Source organism: Rhinopithecus bieti, unplaced genomic scaffold, assembly GCF_001698545.2.
Source record: "Rhinopithecus bieti isolate Rb0 unplaced genomic scaffold, ASM169854v2 scaffold_3040, whole genome shotgun sequence".
Classification (NCBI taxonomy): Eukaryota; Metazoa; Chordata; class Mammalia; order Primates; family Cercopithecidae; genus Rhinopithecus; species Rhinopithecus bieti.
This window is the reverse complement of record NW_016804657.1, coordinates 7,155,511-7,161,251: the sequence shown is the minus strand read 5'-3', so window position 1 is coordinate 7,161,251 and position 5,741 is coordinate 7,155,511. Positions and strand designations below refer to the sequence as shown.

At 37.9% G+C, this 5,741-nt stretch overlaps 1 long non-coding RNA gene across 1 annotated transcript in view; it reads right to left on the bottom strand.

Annotated features, from left to right (window-relative positions):
* Positions 1 to 213: 213 nt before the first annotated feature.
* LINC02868 (long intergenic non-protein coding RNA 2868) overlaps positions 214 to 5,741 on the bottom strand; it is a 14,722-nt gene continuing 9,194 nt past the window's right edge. The window contains exons 3-4 of the long non-coding RNA XR_014485073.1: positions 751 to 806; positions 214 to 298 (exon numbers count right to left, since the gene is read on the bottom strand). This is a non-coding gene — a long non-coding RNA (long intergenic non-protein coding RNA 2868). The remainder of the gene's footprint in view (positions 299 to 750; positions 807 to 5,741) is intronic.

Genomic DNA, 5,741 nt, shown 5'->3' with positions numbered 1-5,741 from the left:
GCTCAGCAGATCTACACCAAGTTTCTAGCAGCATTTTCATTGACATAAGCTAACTCAAGCACATCTTTGGGCTTTCATTGTAACTTTGAGTGGATACCTGTTATAGAGACAGATGGTTAGTGCTAGAGCAATGGTTTTCAGAGTTTCAGATGCAGCAGAACACCCTTCATTTATCACAAAGAAAATAGTATGAACTTTAATATGTAGAACAGATCAGACCATATATGCTGTAATTGAAGTTTCCCTTCTGCTACCCTCCACAGGAACCTAAGCTCCACAGGACTCAATGAAAAGGCAACTGTAATAGAAGAGACAGGTAAGTTATATTCTCTGTTTACCTTGTTTATGTCTGAATTTACTTTGAAATGCTTCAGCATTGGCAGTGTGATTTGCTTGTATATGTTATTTAGATGTAATCTGCATCCAAGGGATGATCACTTGCTATAATTGGGAATGCGTACTCCAGGGATGGTTAGTTAATATTTACCAAAGTAGCAGACAACACAGAAAATGAGAGCCAAGTGAAAGGGGAAACCCCTTATAAAATCATCAGATCTTATGAGACGTATTTACTACCACGAGAACAGTATGGCGGAACCGCCCCATGATTCAGTTATCTCCCACCACATCCCTCCCACAACATGTGGGAATTATGGGAGCTGCAATTCAAGATGAGGTTTGGGCGGGGACACAGCCAAACCATATCACCTGATAACAAGGTTAAGAAGGGGGAAGAGCCAATATCCTCACCTACTCAAGGTTGGATCCAACTTTTGTGGGGCCTGAGACTTACCTACCTTCAGGGTCTTCTCTGAAAAGAAGTATTAAAATTATAAATACAAAATTAGCGATGAAAATGAATACAGAATGAGAAAAATGACTTCATTTATATATATATATATATATTTTTTTATATATATTTTTTTGAGATTGTGATCTCGTCTTTTTGGTCTCCCAGGCTGGAGTGCAATGGTCGTGATTCTTCAGCTCACAACACATATATCCTGCACAAAGAATCCAGGGGTTCAAGCAATATAACACTGCAATAGCCTCCCGAGTAGCTGGATTAAACAGGCTGCACCAACCGAATGCCTGGCATAATTTTTTAGTATTTTTATGTAGAAGACGTGGAATTTACACAATTATACAAGGACAAACATAAAGAGAACTCCTGACTTCAGGCTCAGGTGATTCACCTGCTGTGCCCTCCCAAAGTACTGGGATTACAGGCGTGAGCCACTGTGCCCGGCCAATGACTTCAAATATTGAAAAGTTTACAAATACCACAAAAATCTCCCAAATGACATAATATTTCTATTAATTAATGGTTGATATGGCTGTGTAATGCATTTTCTTACTTTTTTTTTTTTTTTTTGAGATGGGAGTCTCGCTCTGAATCCCAGGCTGGAGTGCGGTGGCGCGATCTCGGCTCACTGCAAGCTCCGCCTCCCGGGTTTGCCATTCTCCTGCCTCAGCCTCCCGAGTAGCTGGGACTACAGGCGCCCGCCACCACTCCCAGCTAATTTTTTTGGTATTTTTAGTAGAGATGGGGTTTCACCGTGTTAGCCAGGATGGTCTCAATCTCCTGACCTCGTGATCCGCCTGCCTCGGCCTCCCAAAGTGCTGGGATTACAGGCGTGAGCCACCGCACCAGGCTCATTTTCTCACTTTTTTGCTGCATCCTCCTTGATGGCCTCTTCATGTCACCACCATGTTGTAATATTTTCTATAGAGAGAATAAAATAATTTAGTGCTTCCTCTAACTTGGTTGATCAAAATTTTTTCCATGTTACTTTTTAAGATTCATAAAACATGCAACTTCAATAGACAAGTTCACTCTTTGTAGTTCTTCCACAAGGTTGTGCACTCTAAACAGAAAAATTCTGATGAATTTAGTGTTGCATAATATCTTCACAAAAGAAAACATCATGGAGTGTTTATAATTGTATACACTGCATATAAAGCACACTCCTGACAGAATGTCCTTTACTAGAAATGGATGAGAACAGAATCCTCCACTTAGAATTGTTTATGTCTTGATGGAAAGACACTTCCGGAGATTAGTTTCTGGCTTCGTACAATTAAAACCTTGTTTCTTCCCCTCTCCCTGTAAGGATCCAGTGCTGGGTGCCATAGCATAGGTTCATGTTCATAGGTGCTCTGGTTCTGTATCTTCCTGTCATATCACTCGGTAAGTTTGCCCCGTGGGTGGTAAGAATATTCCTGCACAGGACAGCTAGGAATAAGTTAACTATACATGGAAATGTCTGCAAACCACATAAATGCCTCCCACTAAACCTCAGCTAAATGTATCACCAACTCAACTTTCCTTAACTAGATCCCCAAAATGCTTACAGTCACTCCCCACCACCTGAAAGGGGAGACTGGCTGAAAGAAATTCATAATGGAAAGAGAGAGTGCCTTATTCCATTGTGATTCAAATCTGTCCTTTGCAAAATTTATAAAACCATCTACCATGTAAATAGATGGCTGGGGACCCTCCCAGGGCCTTGGAAGTGGCCCATCACATGAGAGCTCTGATATTTAGCTTCGTTTGTTTCATAATACAATGCCTCTCCACCAAACTATAGAGGGTCACCAATATTTACCTTGGGAACAGCCAGTTGAATTAGGTGGGTTTGCAACAAAGGGAATAAATGAAAGACAGGCTTTTTCTATTTATAAGCTTCTGCCTATAATCATCAGCAAAACAGTCACACATAAAATAACTGCCAAAAACTTTACAAAACTACATGGCCAAAAGTGCAACTTAATGTAGTAGAAACGAAGTACAAATTACAACAAAGGGCAGGTGAATAAAGAGGGTGAATGGATTAATCATAGGAGGTTTTCTAGAAAAGGTGAGTTTGAAATAGCTTTTGTATGGAGTAAGGCATAGAAAGAAAGGGGAAAATGCATTTGAGGAAGGCCTGAAAGGTCTGAATACACTGAAGAACATCAAATTGTATATAGGGATCAGCCGAAAATTGACTGGAAAGGAGTGTTCATGAAAAACAGCATAAAATTAAATTTTAATAAGACTGTTTATGATCAGAATGAAGTAACTAGTGCACATCTAGTCCACCAAGTGTCAGCAACTAGAAAATTAAACAAAAATATTAATATCTGAAATAGTTATTTTCGGTTATTGAACAACAGGCATTTCAGGCATGAGATCTCATGCCTGAGAGAGAAGAGAAACAAGTGAGGTGAGCCCTACCATAGCCCTAGCCTTTTATGTCAATGCATTTTCTGGACCAGTTGCAGGAAAGGGGAATTCAATCAGAGTATGACTCAAAAAGTCAGAGACTGGAGTTCAGGAAGGCTGAGGCATCTGGATGGAACTTGTGAGACACAGTAGCAGAATGAAAGAGCAACACAGAATACGTTCCAGAAATCTGCAGAGGATCCTCTTGAATCTTTGGCTAAGTAATAAGATGCACATGTTTAAGGCGAAACTCCATAAACCCTGGGAAATAATAATGATTAAGGAAAGATAAATTACGGAGAACTATAAACTGAGCAACTACCAGAGCTTGCACAGGACTGGGAGATATTTGAGTTCAGCTCAGCCAGAATGGAAAGACCTCATTGAGTACTTGCTGCATTCAGGTGAAATCCTGGAAAGAGTATGTCTTACTAGTAGGGCTAAACTAGTCCTAGAGCAAAAGATACTCTAGACTCTTTCTGAAAAAGCCTCAAAGGGATAAAGCTGATCTGAAATTAATTTAATCTATTGCAAGAGCAAAAATCAATAATTTGTAAAGAAACACAAGAAAGTTGAGGCTAACAATGGAATATTCACAATAGCCAGAATCCAGTCAAAATTATTAGACATGCCATAAACAAGAAATGTAACCCATAATGAAAGGGAAAATCAGACAATAGAAGCAGATCTAGAAATGACAAAGATGGAATTAGCAAACAAGGACGTTAAAACAACCATTATAGATTTGTTCAAGCAATTAAGGGAAAACACGAACATAATAAATAAGTAAATGGAAATCATTAAAAGAAACAGGCCAGGCACAGTGGCTCATGCCTGTAATCCCAGAACTTTGGGAGGCTGAGGCAGGTGGATCACCTGAGGTCTGGCGTTCAAGACCAGCCTGGCCAACATAGTAAAACCCCGTCTCTACTAAAAATAGAAAAAAATAGCCAGGCGTGGTGGCGGGCGCCTATAATCCCAGCTACTTGGGAGACTAAGGCAGAAGAATCACTTGAACCTGGGAGGTGGAAGTTGCAGTGAGCCAAGCACACCATTGCACTCCGGCCTGGGCAACAAGAGTGAAACTCCATCTCAAAAAACAAAACAAAATAACAGAAAAGAAACAAATTAGCCATCTAAAGCTAAAAAACACCCCAATATCTAAAACAAAAAGCCCACTAGGCAGATTTAAAGGCAGATTCTACATGATAGAAGAAAAAAATTAATAAAAGACATATTATATCAACCTTAGAACAAACTATTAAAAAAGTTATAGCTAATAAGACAATAGTGAAAATAAAATGGAATAATAAATTTTTTAATTCAAAAAAGGGAGAGAGAAAGGAAAACAAAAGCAAAGAAAAAATGAAACCGATAAGTCAATAGTTAACTGATTTAACACAGCCACATTAAGAATTGTATTAGGTAAAAATGGACCAAAATCGTCTATTAAAAGATACTATTATACTTGATAGAAAAGTATAATAGGACCAAAATCATGTATTAAGAGATACTATTATACCTGGTAGAAAAGCAACATCCAACTATTTGTTTTCTACAAGGCTTAGTTTTTTAATACAAAGATACATATAGGTAAAAGTTAAAGAACAGAAGAAGATATACCAGGCAAATATTAATTATAAAGCTAGAGTGGCTACTTTGATATCAGACAAAGTAGACTTCATGATAAGAAATATTTCCAGATTACAGGGAAATATTTCATCATAAAAAAGGATCAATTGATCAAGAATATTTACAATAGTCAATGTATGTGCACCTAATAACAAAGTTTGAAAATACACAAAGAAAAAAACTGACAGAACTGAAAGAAAAACACACAAATACAAAAGTATAGTCTGAGATTTTTAATACCCCTCTCTCAGTAGTTGATAGAACAAAAGGGCACAAAAGTTAGAAAGTAAATGGAGGTCTTGAACAACACCATCAAACAATCAAACTTAATTAATATTTATGGAATACTCCACACAGCCAACTATGAAACACACACTCCTTGTAAGTGAAAATAGAACATTTATCTTAGAGGACACAGAGGGCACATAATTGGCCATAAAATACGTTTCAATAAATTTAAAGATATTCAAACCCTGTACAGAGTATGTTCTCTGACCAGACCACAATGGAACTACATTAAAAAACAAGAAGAAAAAAAATCTATAAAATCCACAAATATTTGAAAATCAAACAATGACCTTTAAAATAACCTATGGATAAGGTCAGAAAATATTTTGGGAAATTAGAAAATATGTTGAACTAAATAGATTGGAGATAGATAGATAGATAGATAGATAGATAGATAGATAGATAGATAGAAATATGTAGATACAGTTAAAGAAGTACCTAGACAGAAATTAACAACTTTAATGCTTACATTAGAAAAAAAAAGTTTAAAAATCAATGCTCTAGGCCGGGTGCGATGGCTCAAGCCTGTAATCCCAGCACTTTGGGAGGCCGAGACGGGCGGATCACGAGGTCAGGAGATCGAGACCATCCTGGCTAACACGGTGAAACCCTG